Below are 13,391 nucleotides of genomic sequence, written 5' to 3'. Positions count from 1 at the left end.
GCCTCCTGCTGAGCAGGGAGCCCGATGCGGGGCTCGATCCCAGGACCCTGGGATCATGACCTGAACCGAAGGCAGACGCTTAACGACTGAGCCACCCAAGTGTCCCTCCATTTCCTTTTTTTAAAAGTAATCTCTACACCCATAATGGGGCTCAAACTCATGACCCCGAGATCAAGAGTCTCATGCTCCACCGACTGAGCCAGCCAGGCTCCCCCAAATCCACTCCATTTCTTTCCACCACTAGATTGTTTTCTTCCTGGCTTATTTGTGTGAACATTGTAGGTCAGTTGGCCAAATTATTTGACATTTGGGATCAGCGCCCCAATTTCCAATCCATACCCTAATTCAGTATTCTGTCATTCATCATTGGGAAGCATTCCCTGTGCATATTTTGAGCAGTGCTGAATTTTGAGTAATTAAGACCTAGGAAGTTCAAGTACCAATAACAAAAAGCTCACTCCACACACGCACTTCTCACGTGCCAGACGCAGTGTTAGCACTAAACATGTTTCATCCACATGGGAATTCTGTAAGGCAGGTGCTGCTATTATGCTCATTTTACGGATGAAGAAACTGAGGCACAGAGAATGGCAGTGCACAGGGGAAGTATTACCCAAAGTTACACAGCTAGTCAATTGCAGAGCTGGGCAGTAGAATTTAGAAAGCAAAAAGTTATCTGTATATTTGCTAACCGTTCTTCCCTTCTACCCACGCTAACTGATAATTCCACTTATCACTTTCTTCCTGTGATAGCAGAGAATCCAGGCTTGGCCACACAATAGCCCTGTGTTTATTCCTGGCTCCAGCACCTACCCGCTGTGTGACCTTGGGCAACTTATTTCCCTTCTCTGTCTCTGCATCCGTAAAAATATGGATAATAATACTTGTACCTCCCTGAGAGGTTTTGAGAAGATAATGCATCAAACCTAGTATTTATCATAATTACAGATGCAACTGCCATACTTTCTGAATTAAAAGTAGGGGCATGTGGATGAAAACCTGTGTGTCAGGATGGGGAATGTAAGATGAAATATTTAAAATAGGGCTTGTCTCCTAAAAGTGGGATGGCTGCACAGTGGAATTATAAGATGCTCAGGAAGAAGATGGAAGTGTAAGGGACTGAGAAAGGCAGGACAAGGCAGGACCTTGTTGCTCAGAAACCCCCAAACTGTCAGTCACAATGGCGGAATATATAGCAAAGCATAGTTTGAGAGACTTCAGTAATCTTTTCAGACTTTTAACAGTTACCTAAATATGGGAATAAGAATCCTAAATAACATGAATAAATAAAATGTGCCATTGAATTGACCTATTTTTTTTTTTAAGATTTTATTTATTTGAGAGAGAGAGCATGAGCAGGGGAAGGGGCAGAGGGAGAGGGAGAAGCAGATTCCCCGCTGAGCAGGGAGCCCACTGTGGGGCTCAATCCCAGGACTCCAGGACCATGACCTGAGTTGAAGGCAGACGCCCAACCAACTGAGCCACCCAGGCGCCCCTGATTTGACCTATGTTTTACAATTTATTATAATTTAGGATCCATAAGAAGAACATAGGTAGCATCTCAGTCACCATTTTTTAGCTAAGAACCATTAATTCCTAGACTTTTTATTTTAGCTTCGCTTCTATCAATAGTTCTGGCAGGCAGCTTTTTGGGGAGAGCCTTATTTTCACAAAGAAAGAATGAGAGAGTGTGTGAGCGTGCAGGAGCTAGAAACCCCAAGCCATCAGGCCATAAGGGCAGGTCTCTGGTGACCTGAGGCCACACTCCTGTCCTCCCCTTCTCTTGCCTGGATGCTCTGGACTCAGATTCATGCCTCAGCAAAATCAGAAGTGATTGACGCACGTCAAGGGCCTATGGGGGAAGTTGCAAATGGCTAAAACCGCAGCGATCCGTCTGGGAACGTGGAGATTCCATCCCCTCTAATTACAAAGCTAATGAGCACTGGCGACAAGAGCTCCAGGTGGCCCGCGGTAAGCCAGCAAGAATTTGGAAGCCCTAAAATGGCACACGTTTTCATTCTGGAAGCATGGTGTTATTGAATCACGTGTGTGGGTTGAATTGAAGAAGTGGAGTAGAAACTGAACTTTTCCTCTAAGATTTTGCTCCCTGGGCTTAAGGTTGAGATCAAGTCAGAAAATTACTTCTTCATCTCTGGGATGATCTCCAGCAACCCTTTTTGTTTGTTGTTTGTTTTATTTATTTATTTGTTTTTATTTTTATTTTTGTTAAAGATTTTATTTTATTTATTTGACAGAGAGACACAGCGAGAGAGGGAACACAAGCAGGGGGAGTGAGAGAGGGAGAAGCAGGCTTCCCGCCGAGCAGGGAGCCCGACGCGGGGCTCGATCCCAGGACCCCGGGATCATGACCAGAGCCGAAGGCAGACGCCCAATGACTGAGCCACCCAGGCGCCCCTTGTTGTTTGTTTTAAACACACACACAGACACACACACACACGCACGCACACAGTTTTCACCTGCTCTAGTCTTTCTGTCCTCCTTTGGTGATTATTAATTGGCAGTCTTCGGCTTTGCTCCGGAGATGCTAATATCCTTGAAGGTGACCTACATGAAGTTGTGTCAGCCTACAGGGTGATTCATCACATGTCTGAGAAGTTCATGTCTTAAATGACAATCTCCCTTCATATCGTTTTTGGAGGGTTTCTTCTCAGTGCCCATAAGACCCTTTTCTTTAAAAGTGCTCTGTGTTCAGCCTGCATGTAGGCTCTCTTTAGTTCTTTCTTTTCACTAAAACAAAAATAACGAGTGTTCTCTTTTTGATTTCTTTAAACCTCCCTGTCTGACATTTATGAAGTGGTTCTAACATTCTAAAAATTTCCAGGGTGGCCCAGTGGATGTGCTGAAATAGAATTTTGGCCATTGCCTCTTGCTTTCAAATCCCCCTGTTGAGGGTGGGATATTTATTCAGCGTGCATTCGTCTGCAAATGTTTTAGAGACACGTTTGTTCCTTGCTCCATTTCGTGGGGGACAGGGGAAGACAGTTGAGGAAAGGGCAGCAAAAGTTATTTCAGGACAGCTAATCTGGAGGGGGAAGAGCTATTTTGGGAGTAAAGATGATCAGACGCCCTGTGGGTATACCGTAAATAATAACTGGATGATAATATCACTGCGTTTTCCTTTCTAGCAACTTTCATGTCTGTTATTCTGTTTGCAACATCTTGGATGTGAGGGATCAAGCTGGGATTAACAAGTAACTTCATCTTTCCTTAACTGAGAAAAGTGCAAAGTGCTTTTGAAATGGTAGTATAGAACGTTGTGGGGAATATGCTAACATTTGTTTTAAAAATAACCCACGTATGGCTGCCATGGAAAACAGTATGACGGGTCCTCAAAACGTCAGTGTGGAATTACCATATGATCCAGCAGTTCCACTTCTGGGTATGTTACCCCCCCAAAAATGGCAAGTAGGGATCTGAACATATATTTATATGTTCATGTTCATAGCAGCATTATTCCCAATAGCCAAAGAGTAGCAACAGCCCATATGTCCGTCAAGAAATGACCGGATAAACAAAAGGTGGTATATACATACAGTGGGATATTATCCAGCCTTAAAAAGGAAGGAAATTCTTTTTTTTTTTTTTTAAAGATGTTATTTTTAAGTCATCTCTACACCCAACATGGGGCTAGAACCTATAGCCCCGAGATCAAGAGTCGCGTGTTCTACTGACTGAGCCAGCTGGGTGCCCCCAAAAGGAAGGAAATTGGGACACAGGCTACAGCATGGATGAGCCGTGAAAACGTTATGATAAATGAAACCTCAGGCACAAAAGGACAAATACTGTATGCTTCCCCTTATGTGCGGTACCTGGGGGCGGGGGTCAACTTCCTCAAGACAGCAGGGAGAGTGGTGCTTGCCAGGGCGTGGCGGGGAGGGAAGGGGGAATCAGTGTTTAATGGGTATGGAGTTTTAGTTTAGGGAAGGTGAAAACGTTCTGGAGATGGATGGTGGTGATCGTTGCACAGCAAGGTGAATATTCTAGCAGCGAGGTGAATATTTAAGGCTCTGAACCATATGCTTAAAAATGGTTAAAATGGTCAAATTTGTGTTAGGTCTGTTTTACCACAATATAGACAGAGGTAATCCACATAGCCAACACATGCACCACAGGTCTGTAAGCACAGACCGTTCTGGGAGGGACACATGGGGGCTGGTATCAGCGAGAAGGTTTGCAGCCCAGGGCTGGCAGCGGGCTTCCAGCACCCAGTGTATGTTCTATGAGCATCTGTGGAGAGACTGGCTTCCAGCGCCCAGTATATGTTCTGTGAGCATCTGTGGAGAGACTGCGGCTGCCTTGGGAAGCTGTGGGGGAGAACGGAAGGCATATTTTCATTGTATGTAACCTTTCATGCCTTTGGGGGGCCTTGGGGAGGGTACTGTATGGCTTCATCACCTATTCAAAAAATAAATTCAATTCTTCAGATCCAATGGCAGGGAAGGGGGTAAGAGGAGACCTAAGTTCCCTTGAGAACATTCTGGGAGCACAGAAGGGTTGTTGCCCTGCAGAAAGTTGAGTTTGGCGTTGTCTCTGAGAGGTCCTCATGGACAAAGAGGGGTTGGCTGGGTAGGGGAGGAACACGAGGTGGGTTCCCAGCTTTTACATGAGCAGGACAGGTATTTTGTCAACATGTCCTATTTCGTGAGTTTTGTGTGTGAATGGGAGAAGAAGAATGGTGGTTCTTTTGTCCTTTCCTTCCTTCCTTCCTTCCTTCCTCCCTCCCTCCCTCCCTCCCTCCCTCCCTCCCTCCCTTCCTTCCTTCCTTCCTTCCTTCCTTCCTTCATTTTAGAGAGAGAGAGAGTGCATGCGAGTTGGGGGGGGAGAGGGGGAGTGAGAGGCACAAGCAGACTCTGCGCTGATGGTGGGCCCCATTCGGGGCTCGGATGCCAGGACCCCGAGATCATGACCTGCACCGAAACCAAGAGTCGGACACTTAACCGACAGAGCCACCCAGGCACCCCGGGAGTGGTGATCTTTTCTAACCTTAAATGCCTTTAAAATGTGTTCTTCTGAGGATATGGCAAGGCCCCCCACCCCCTTTCCTCCTCCCTAGCCTGGAGTTGGCTCAGTCTTACAGGAGCCTGGAAGTCTGAGTCAGGGGAAATGAACACATTTGGCTGAGCCCTGCCTGATGTACTTGATCTGTCAGTGGCATCCTGAAGCACAGAGTGACAATCACTGAAGTCACTTTATACTTTTCCCTGCCCCCTCCCACCTCCTCCCCGGCCTCCCTTCCCCCGCCCCAGTAACCGACAGATTCCACCCAAGGGGCTGGTTATCGATATTCTTCCTTTAGTTACTTCTGGCACCAGTTGAGAAGTATGAAAAGAATTGATTAACGTCCGCAAGTAGGATTTCTGAAGAGAACCTTCCTGGTTCTAAAGAAGGTGCTGGCCAGCTAGCCTCCCTGGGCAGGTTTCTCCGAAAATAATGAGCCTCGTTAAACCAGAGGGACTGTGTCCCATGTCAACGCAGAGAGATTAACAGATTGGTAGGGAGAAGCGAGGGTAAGGGACACAATTTCTTTTGGTGTTGTCGAAACTGAAGTTTGAGCTGGAAATAATGAGCTGTGGTGGTCAGAATCCTTCTCTGGAGGTAACGGATCAGTTGCTTTTCTTTTGGGTTTCTTAAAATAATCATGAGGTCATTTCTACTCACCCCCATTTTAATCACTTACAGTAAATTTCTATTGGGTGGTTATTGGTCTTCCCACAGCAACTGTGTGGTTTAGCCGTGTACTGTCATTTTGCCTGAAGCTGAAAAATGGGGAGGTGTTGCTCTGAGATCCAGCAGGTGTCGTATCCTTGTTCTGAGAAGTGGGAGGCCCCCAGGAGGGATACGCAGTGGTCTTTTTTGCTTGGATCATCTCTGTGGAAGGCAAGAATCCCCCAGAATGGGGCACAAATCCTGGCTGAGCACCCTTAACTATAGAACAAAATGGATATGAAGATACTTGATCATTAATCTTTTAACTTCTTTTTTTTTTGAGAGGTAAACTAATATTTATTGAATGGAAACTCTATGTCCTAAATTTGTTATTTTCCATAGTTCATGCAAGATCTGGTGAGGCAGATAATAGCAATAATAGAGTAACCCTAATTACAAACAGAACTGTGTCAGTTCTCTTTTGAGTATCTTGTGTGTAAAATTTATGGATTTATTCCTCTTACTGGTGCTCTGAAGGGGGATAGAAGAACTCAGGATGCTGAGACACATAAAAGTTAAGAAAGTCACCCAAGATCATACTTAGTAAGTGACAGAGGCAGGATTCCAAGCCGGCTGTTCTGGCTCCAGAGCCCAAGCATGCATGTAGCTGTTGCTCCAGAGATGGGGAGCCATGGTGTGACTTGCTGGAGCTCGTGGAACCCTAAGTGCTCAGTATTATTTCTCAATAGTTCCCATTTTTCAGGGACCCTAAGAGGTTTAGCTTTCCTTCCCAAGTTCTTAGCTTGCATATGAGGGGCACCCTGAGCAATCCAGAGTGTCCATTTAGAAAGCTCTGGGATTTGATTCAACACATATTGAAAACGGAATTGAAGTGGAGCCCCCAGAAAGGGGTGTGTGCAGCCCCTGGTGATCTTTCTTTCCAGGGTGGAAGGAAAAGTTCCATCATGTCAGGCTCCTATAGGTTCCTGCAGCTACTTCGGTCTTTCTATCTCTTTTCTCTTTAGGACAGAACAAAACAAAGGAAAACAAAAAGTCCAAAAGCAAAAGTCAAGACAGAAGCGGTGGTAGGACCAGCCATGTTCCCTTTGGGTAGTTGGCACCTGCTCAGGGTGTGAGCCCAGCCTTGCCATGACAGATACAGCCCCAGGCTGTGCCTTTTGCAACCATGTCCTCCAAAGCACTAGTTAAGTGGTACTTAGATTTCCAAACCAGATGACTTTCTTTGCAGAGCAGGATTTCTGATTCTGGCCTATGTTGTAGAGACACTGGAGAACCAAGTAGAGACTTTACTTTTTCTGTTTAAAAAAAAATTATTAATAATAGCGTAATCAAAAGTCTTTTGCCTCACTCTACCAAATACTAATGTTTTTCCTCTTGATGCATCTGGGGAGGAATACCAGCAGTTTATGGTGGGGATGCCAGTTGGGGTTGGAACTTTCTGTGATGGGGGAACAATTGAGAGGGTACAGATCATAAGATCTTCCCAAGCAGCGAGCACAGTACAAAGGAAAGCAGCCCCAGAAAGGGGGGGGGGGTGAGCAGTTATAGGCAGATAGTCCAAGAAGATGGTCTGCTTGCCAAGTGGATTGGAACCTGAGTCTCCAGGTTTTCGAGTGGGTAATTGGAACAGGAAGGTGCCCAACGCAGGCTTGCTGGCGCCAGGACTGGTAGGGTTTTCTGTTCAGGTTGGATAGTCTTAGGGCTGCGATAGGTGTGTGTCAGTTAACAAGTCCAAGCACCTGATATTTTGTTCATGATTGGCGGCGGGGGTCATAGAAGAATGAGGAAACGGGATTTCCATTCCTGAGCAACAAAACCTCTTGGGCTTGGGGGCGCCTGGGTGGCTCAGATGGTTAAGCGTCTGCCTTCGGCTCAGGTCATGGTCCCGGAGTCCTGGGATCGAGTCCCGCATCGGGCTCCCTGCTCTGAGGGAAGTCTGCTTCTCCCTCTGCCTCTCTCTCTCTCTCTCTCTCTCATGAAGAAATAAATAAAATCTTGAAAAAAAAAACAAAAAACCTCTTGGGCTGGAAGGTGGGTGCACGTGACAGTGGAGGGTAGTACAAGGCCGTGTAATGGAGCAGTCGATGGTGTGGTTTTGTTTCCCAGAGCGCGCATCTCTAGTTATGATATATCTGGCCCTGTGCACAGGCCCTGGAGAATGCTTGGATTTATATTCTGGCTGTGTGGCCTTGAGCACATTATTTAATCTTTTTGGGCCTCAATGTCCCTATTTGTAAAATGAGAATCGCTCTAGGAGCTACCTCATGAATTTGTTAGGAGGATTAAATGATTTTCTTCCTCAGTAAGAGGAAAAAGGCCTTGCCCCTGCTTCTTGCTTTTAAATGCAGTATTTTTTTTTTTTTTTAATTCATGAGAGACAGAGAGAGAGAGAAGCAGGCTCCCAAGGAGCAGGGAGCCCGATGCGGGACTCGATCCCAGGACCCTGGGATCATGATCAAGCGAAGGCAGACGCTTAACCATCTGAGCCACCCAGGCGCCCTTAAATGCAGTCTTGATACCTAGAACTATAGCAGCTCTCTTGTACACATGGGATGATGAGCATGAGGAGAAAAGTCAATCTGCAAAGAGTGGTTGACAAGAATGATTGGGATCCTTGACTCTGCCAGGTGGCCAGACAGATGCCTCCCTCCAGACCTTCTTAAGTGAACATTGCTGGTTGGGTTTTCTGTTACCTGCAGCCAAATGTATCTTCACAGATACAAATTTATTGCTAGACTATGAACTCATTGAAGGTTGTGCAATGATTTACTCACCTTGGAGTTCTCAAGGAGAACCCAACATAATGCCCTGCATACAATAGGTACTCACTGGTTGTAATAGGGAGATGGATAGCTGGAAGGAGGGGAAGGTGGGGGGGGGAGGCATGTAGAAATAGTATGCTGGTAAATATTTAACTATTAGCTCTCTGGGGGGGAAAAAGTCCTAATTTGTAGCATTTGCCAATTTCCATGGTGTAAATATCCCCATCGTGGCTGATTTCGAGTTACCTACATGATATCACTGAATTCATTGTTGGGAAGAGACACATACAATCAACTCTTTTTTTTTTTTAAAGATTTTATTTCTTTATTTGATAGAGAGAGTGAGCACAAGTAGGCAGGGCGGCAGGCAGAGGGAGAGGGAGAAGCAGGCTCCCTGCTGAGCAGAGAGCCTGATGTGGGGCTCTATCCTAGGACCTGGAGATAATGACCTGAACCGAAGGCAGACGCTTAATGGACTGAGCCACCCAGGCGCCCTGACAATCAACTCTTATGAATGAATCCAAACCAGCGTTGGCTCACCACCAGAGGGATGCAGGGAAAAAAGGAGAGAGAAAAGGAAAGGAAAGGTTCTATTAAAATGAATTGTAGTAATGATGATAATAGCAATAATAATACTTAAAGTTTATTGAGGGATTTGTGCCACATTCTGCCCCAGATCCTTCCCAGGGGTCTTCTCACACCTCCTGGTGCAGAACTGGGTCACATTGGCTTTTTCTAGCTGCAGGAGAGGTGGGGGAGTGAACAAAGGGGTGGGGCACGTGGTGAACATGTTGGAACTGGCGTAGACCATTCGTGTGTCATTCTTTAGAGCTGTGCCCTCTGTGTCTCTGAACACAGTCAGGCAGCTGTCAGTGATGAAGGATGGCTGTTGGATGGGCAACCAAGAGTGTCCAAAAGGGCAAGACTTTCCAAGTAGAATGAGTTATTTTTCAGACACCCAAACTGCCTTTACAGCCAAGTTAACTAGCCCCACTATCATAAAAATTATGCAATTCTTCCAACTGCCTTCCTTCGTGTCTGCCCTACACTCCAGACATCATAAACTGACCTTGTCTTTCTCAGTAGAACGGTTGGTTTTCTCAACCAAACAGATACCAACCACAGTGATAAATGAGGTGGGAAGAAAGGAAATCAAAACATGATTGCGATAAAGCATCCAGAAGAGAAAACAAGTGCTCCCAATGTGCAGATTCACTGCACTTCATTTGGGCTGTGAAGTCTCGTGTGGGCTTGGGATGAGGACTGGCTGTGGTGAGCGAGGTGGGGAGGATGGGGTGACTGGGATGTCTACTGCAAAATTCCTTCCTTATGAGGTCAGTTTCCTTCTTTACATACTCCCCAGGCAAATTGCTCACACCGCCATCCAGACTTATCATACTCCTCTGGCAGGTGGAAAATACATAATAAAGGAAGATGCCAAAATTGGGGCCATTGTCGGGGACAGCAGGCAAGAACTGTTTGGGGGGATATTTCTGTATCATCTTTAGAATTTTTGCAGATTTTATATCCAGGTGTCAGTTTCTTTAAAAAAATAAAAAAAGATCGTAAGTGATTTATCCAGTTCCACTTCATCAGAGGTCCAGAGAGGAAAAGCAAAGCAGAGGAGGAATAGATGTGAGGAGATGGATGATTCTGTTCTGAGGACTCCCTGTGATGGAGAAGCCTAAGCTCCTCTGTCTATCCATTTGACGGAGAGAGTGATGACGAGCTGAAAGCCCTAGACTGTGGGTTTTGTTTTTGTTTTTTTTTTTAAGATTTTATTTATTTATTTGAGAGAGAAAGAGAGCACAAGTCAGGGAAAGGACAGAGCGAGGGAGAAGGAGAAGCCGACTCCCCGCTGAGCAGGGAGCCCGATGCGGGACTCAATCCCAGGACCCTGGGATCATGACCCGAGCTCAACCGACTGGGCCACCCAGGTGCCCCCAGACTGTGTTTTGAAATGAGGACTCCCCTCCGCTAGAAGAAATGCCTGGAAGAGCTGAGACAGTGAAGAGGCCATAATAACTCAGCAGGCTGCATAGTGCACACCGGGAATCAGAGTTGATCCCTCCCTGACCCCTTCGGACTCTTTGGGAAACCGAATTAGAAGGTACCCCCTCAGCAGTTCTGAGCCGATACCCAAGGGAACATTGGTGGAAGTCCCAGTTCCTTCGGGCTTTTCTTAGCTAGAACTTGCAGCCCAGAGCAGAGGGGCAGGGCTTGTTCTTTGTTATTTGTTGTGTTCTTTCCTGGGTCAGCTGGCATCATCCGACTTGGTCCGTCCTTTGGTGTTAGAAAGTCAGACGTGCTTTAAGTTAGAGATCAAGATCTGGAGGGTCGGTCACTAGCCAAATATTTTGATCTTTCTTTAAGCAGAATGGAAAAGACGTTGTACTTTTACTCTGCTGTGAGCATCGCCTGGTTCTTCTAAGGCAGGATTGGCAGACTTTTTCTTAAAGGGCCAAGTAGGAAACATCTTAGGGCTTTGGGGGGCCATATGCTGTCAGTTGTAGAGCAAATGCATCCACAGGTGAAAAGTGCATGAATGGGTGTGGCTGTCTTCCAGTCAAACTGTTCACAAAAGCAGGCGGTGGGGAGGATTGGGCCCGTAGGCCTTTGTTTGCCAGTCGCTGTCATAAGGGGTCAGAAATGGAATAGAAACCTCTTGCTTGCCAACGTGGGTGATAATGCATAGCATTGTTATGCTACCAGAACTTTCCCCACCTGAAATTAGAGTAGGGAGCAAAAGGGGGACATCAGACCCCCTCATCGCATTGGTGGTGATGTGGGGTGAATATGCGGGGGGGAATCAAAGGATGAAGGAGGCAGAGAATGTCTTCGGGCCACTTTAATGACGTCACTGCTCTTGCCTGGATGGTGCAGCCCCTGGAGCTCCTATCGACATGGTGTTGGCATGACCTGTGTTGGCTGGCTGGCCGGCCACAGGTTAACTACGAACCCCCACCCCCGGACTTTGCTAAAGCTTTCCTTCTGTTATTTCCTTCATCCTTCTAATAGTCCGGATAAAGAGGAAAATAGGTGAGTGCCGACAACCCCCATTTGAGAGCTATGACAGCTTAGTTTTCAGCAATTTTCAGGCTTTGGCCTTATTTCAAAGGCGACCTACTCTACTACCTTGAAGTGAGGGTTGGGATTCACTAGCATTTCCTCCCAGACTGCAAGAGCTCTCTTAAGAAAGGAAAACAGTTCCTGGTTTTACAAATGTGATTTCCCGACAGACTTTCAGGGGGAAAGAGTAATGCGCAATTGCATGCTGCGCCAAGGTATTGTCACATTGAGACCCAGAGGAGGGGCGGGGTCAGACCGACACCTCCTAGACCCACGTGTAGGTGTGAACCTCTCCAAAGGCTGACAGTGGGATTCCACGGGGCTGGGAGGAGGGAGGACACCTATCTAGTGTCTACTTGCTTTTGTAAGCATGTGCTGGTTGTAGATTGTTAGAAGTCGTTCAGCCCCACGCCACGAAAGCCTTGCTCGTGTTCCTGGAATTACCCACTTTCAGTCCCTTTGAGGTCTTGCAGGAAGAAGGGACATGACTCACCCCTCCTTTCCTGGCCTGCGCTCTGCCAACATAACCTCGCTGGGCACCCTGTCTAAGGGAAGGCTGGATTTACATATTTTGTTAATTACAGCTGTCAGATTCCTCCAGGTGATTTCACAACAAGTGTGAAGGGTATTTTTAGCTAAGCTGTGTGGGTTTGATAGCCATTTGGGGACCAGTTATGGAATCCCAGCTCTGTGTGAGGCTGGTGGGGGGGGGCAGAGTGGAGGCAGATCGGGGCTGTGAAAGACTCAATGTGGAACAGCTGTTGGGTGATTTGACCCTGAAGTGGGCTGGTGGTCCACTCTCACGTTGTGGGACAGTCGTCAGTCAGCCTGCTTTACAGGGTGTGAAATTGACACCCTGCCCCCTGCCAGGGATGGGGAGGCTGTCTGGGTGCTGGGAGGGGTGCAGTTGAAGGTGGAAATTTGAAAGCAGGGATTTCGTTCATTCATTCATTTGACAAGCATTTTTCGAGTGCTGTAGACCAGTTTCTCAAACTTCCAGGTGTATACGAATCAGCAGGTAATCTCATTAAAATGCAGAACCAGATTGAGTGGGGCTGGGGCTGGGCTGAGATTCTGCATTTCTGAAAAGCTCCTGATTGATGCCAATGCTGGTGGTCCAGGGACCATACCCTGGCTCACCAGGCCTAAGACTAGATGCCGTTTTGGTGAGACAAGATTTGAACACTGAGGGGCACCTGGGTGGCTCAGTCGTTAAGTGTCTGCCTTTGGCTCAGGTCATAATCCCAGGGTCCTGGGATCGAGCCTCGAATCAGTCTCCCTGCTCGGCGGGAAGCCTGCTTCTCCCTCTCGCACTCCCCCGCTTGTGTTCCCTCTCTCGCTGTCTCTCTTTCTCTGTCAAATAAATAAAAAAACTTAAAAAAAAAAAAAAGATGTGAACACTGAGTTTGTCCCTGCCCCAGGGCCTTCCTGTCCCATCTGCCCTGTGCTTCCCCTGGGTCTTTGCTTGGCTGTCTTCTTCTTTTTCGGGGCTCAGCTACAGTGTTTGTTCATTCAATGTTGTGTTAGGCACATAGTGTTCAGTGTCATCATGGGGCTGTCTCAGGTTCCCAGCCAATGTGTTTTGTTCATGCTAAGCATTTGGGGTAGGAAACTCCAATCCCAGCCACGTTAGGGATGCAGGTCATAATCAAGGTTCTGCTCACCTTGCGGCTTACTCTCGGGAGGAGGGTAAGGAAGCTGTTCCTTTGATATCACTATATTAGGGTCATTGTCTCTCTCTTTTAGGGGACCCCATGGAAAGGAGTATCTGTGGAAGAATGGGGAGTGAAGATTAGTAGGGTAAGGAGGACTTGACCCCTAGGAGAGGGAAATATATTTCTGTAATAGGGTTTTCACTTTTTAGACTTAAGG

The 13,391-nt window shown here is 46.8% G+C and overlaps 1 protein-coding gene across 2 annotated transcripts in view; it reads left to right on the top strand.

The window, feature by feature from the left end:
* CHST11 (carbohydrate sulfotransferase 11) overlaps nucleotides 1-13,391 on the top strand; it is a 256,129-nt gene that overhangs the window by 70,849 nt on the left and 171,889 nt on the right. The gene's annotated exons all lie outside the window — the stretch shown is intronic.

The sequence above is a fragment of the Mirounga leonina genome, unplaced genomic scaffold (assembly GCF_011800145.1).
Source record: "Mirounga leonina isolate KUSES-001 unplaced genomic scaffold, KU_Mleo_1.0 Mir_418, whole genome shotgun sequence".
NCBI lineage: Eukaryota > Metazoa > Chordata > Mammalia > Carnivora > Phocidae > Mirounga > Mirounga leonina.
Note: the sequence above shows the minus strand (reverse complement) of the source record. Positions and strands in the feature narration are given on the sequence as shown.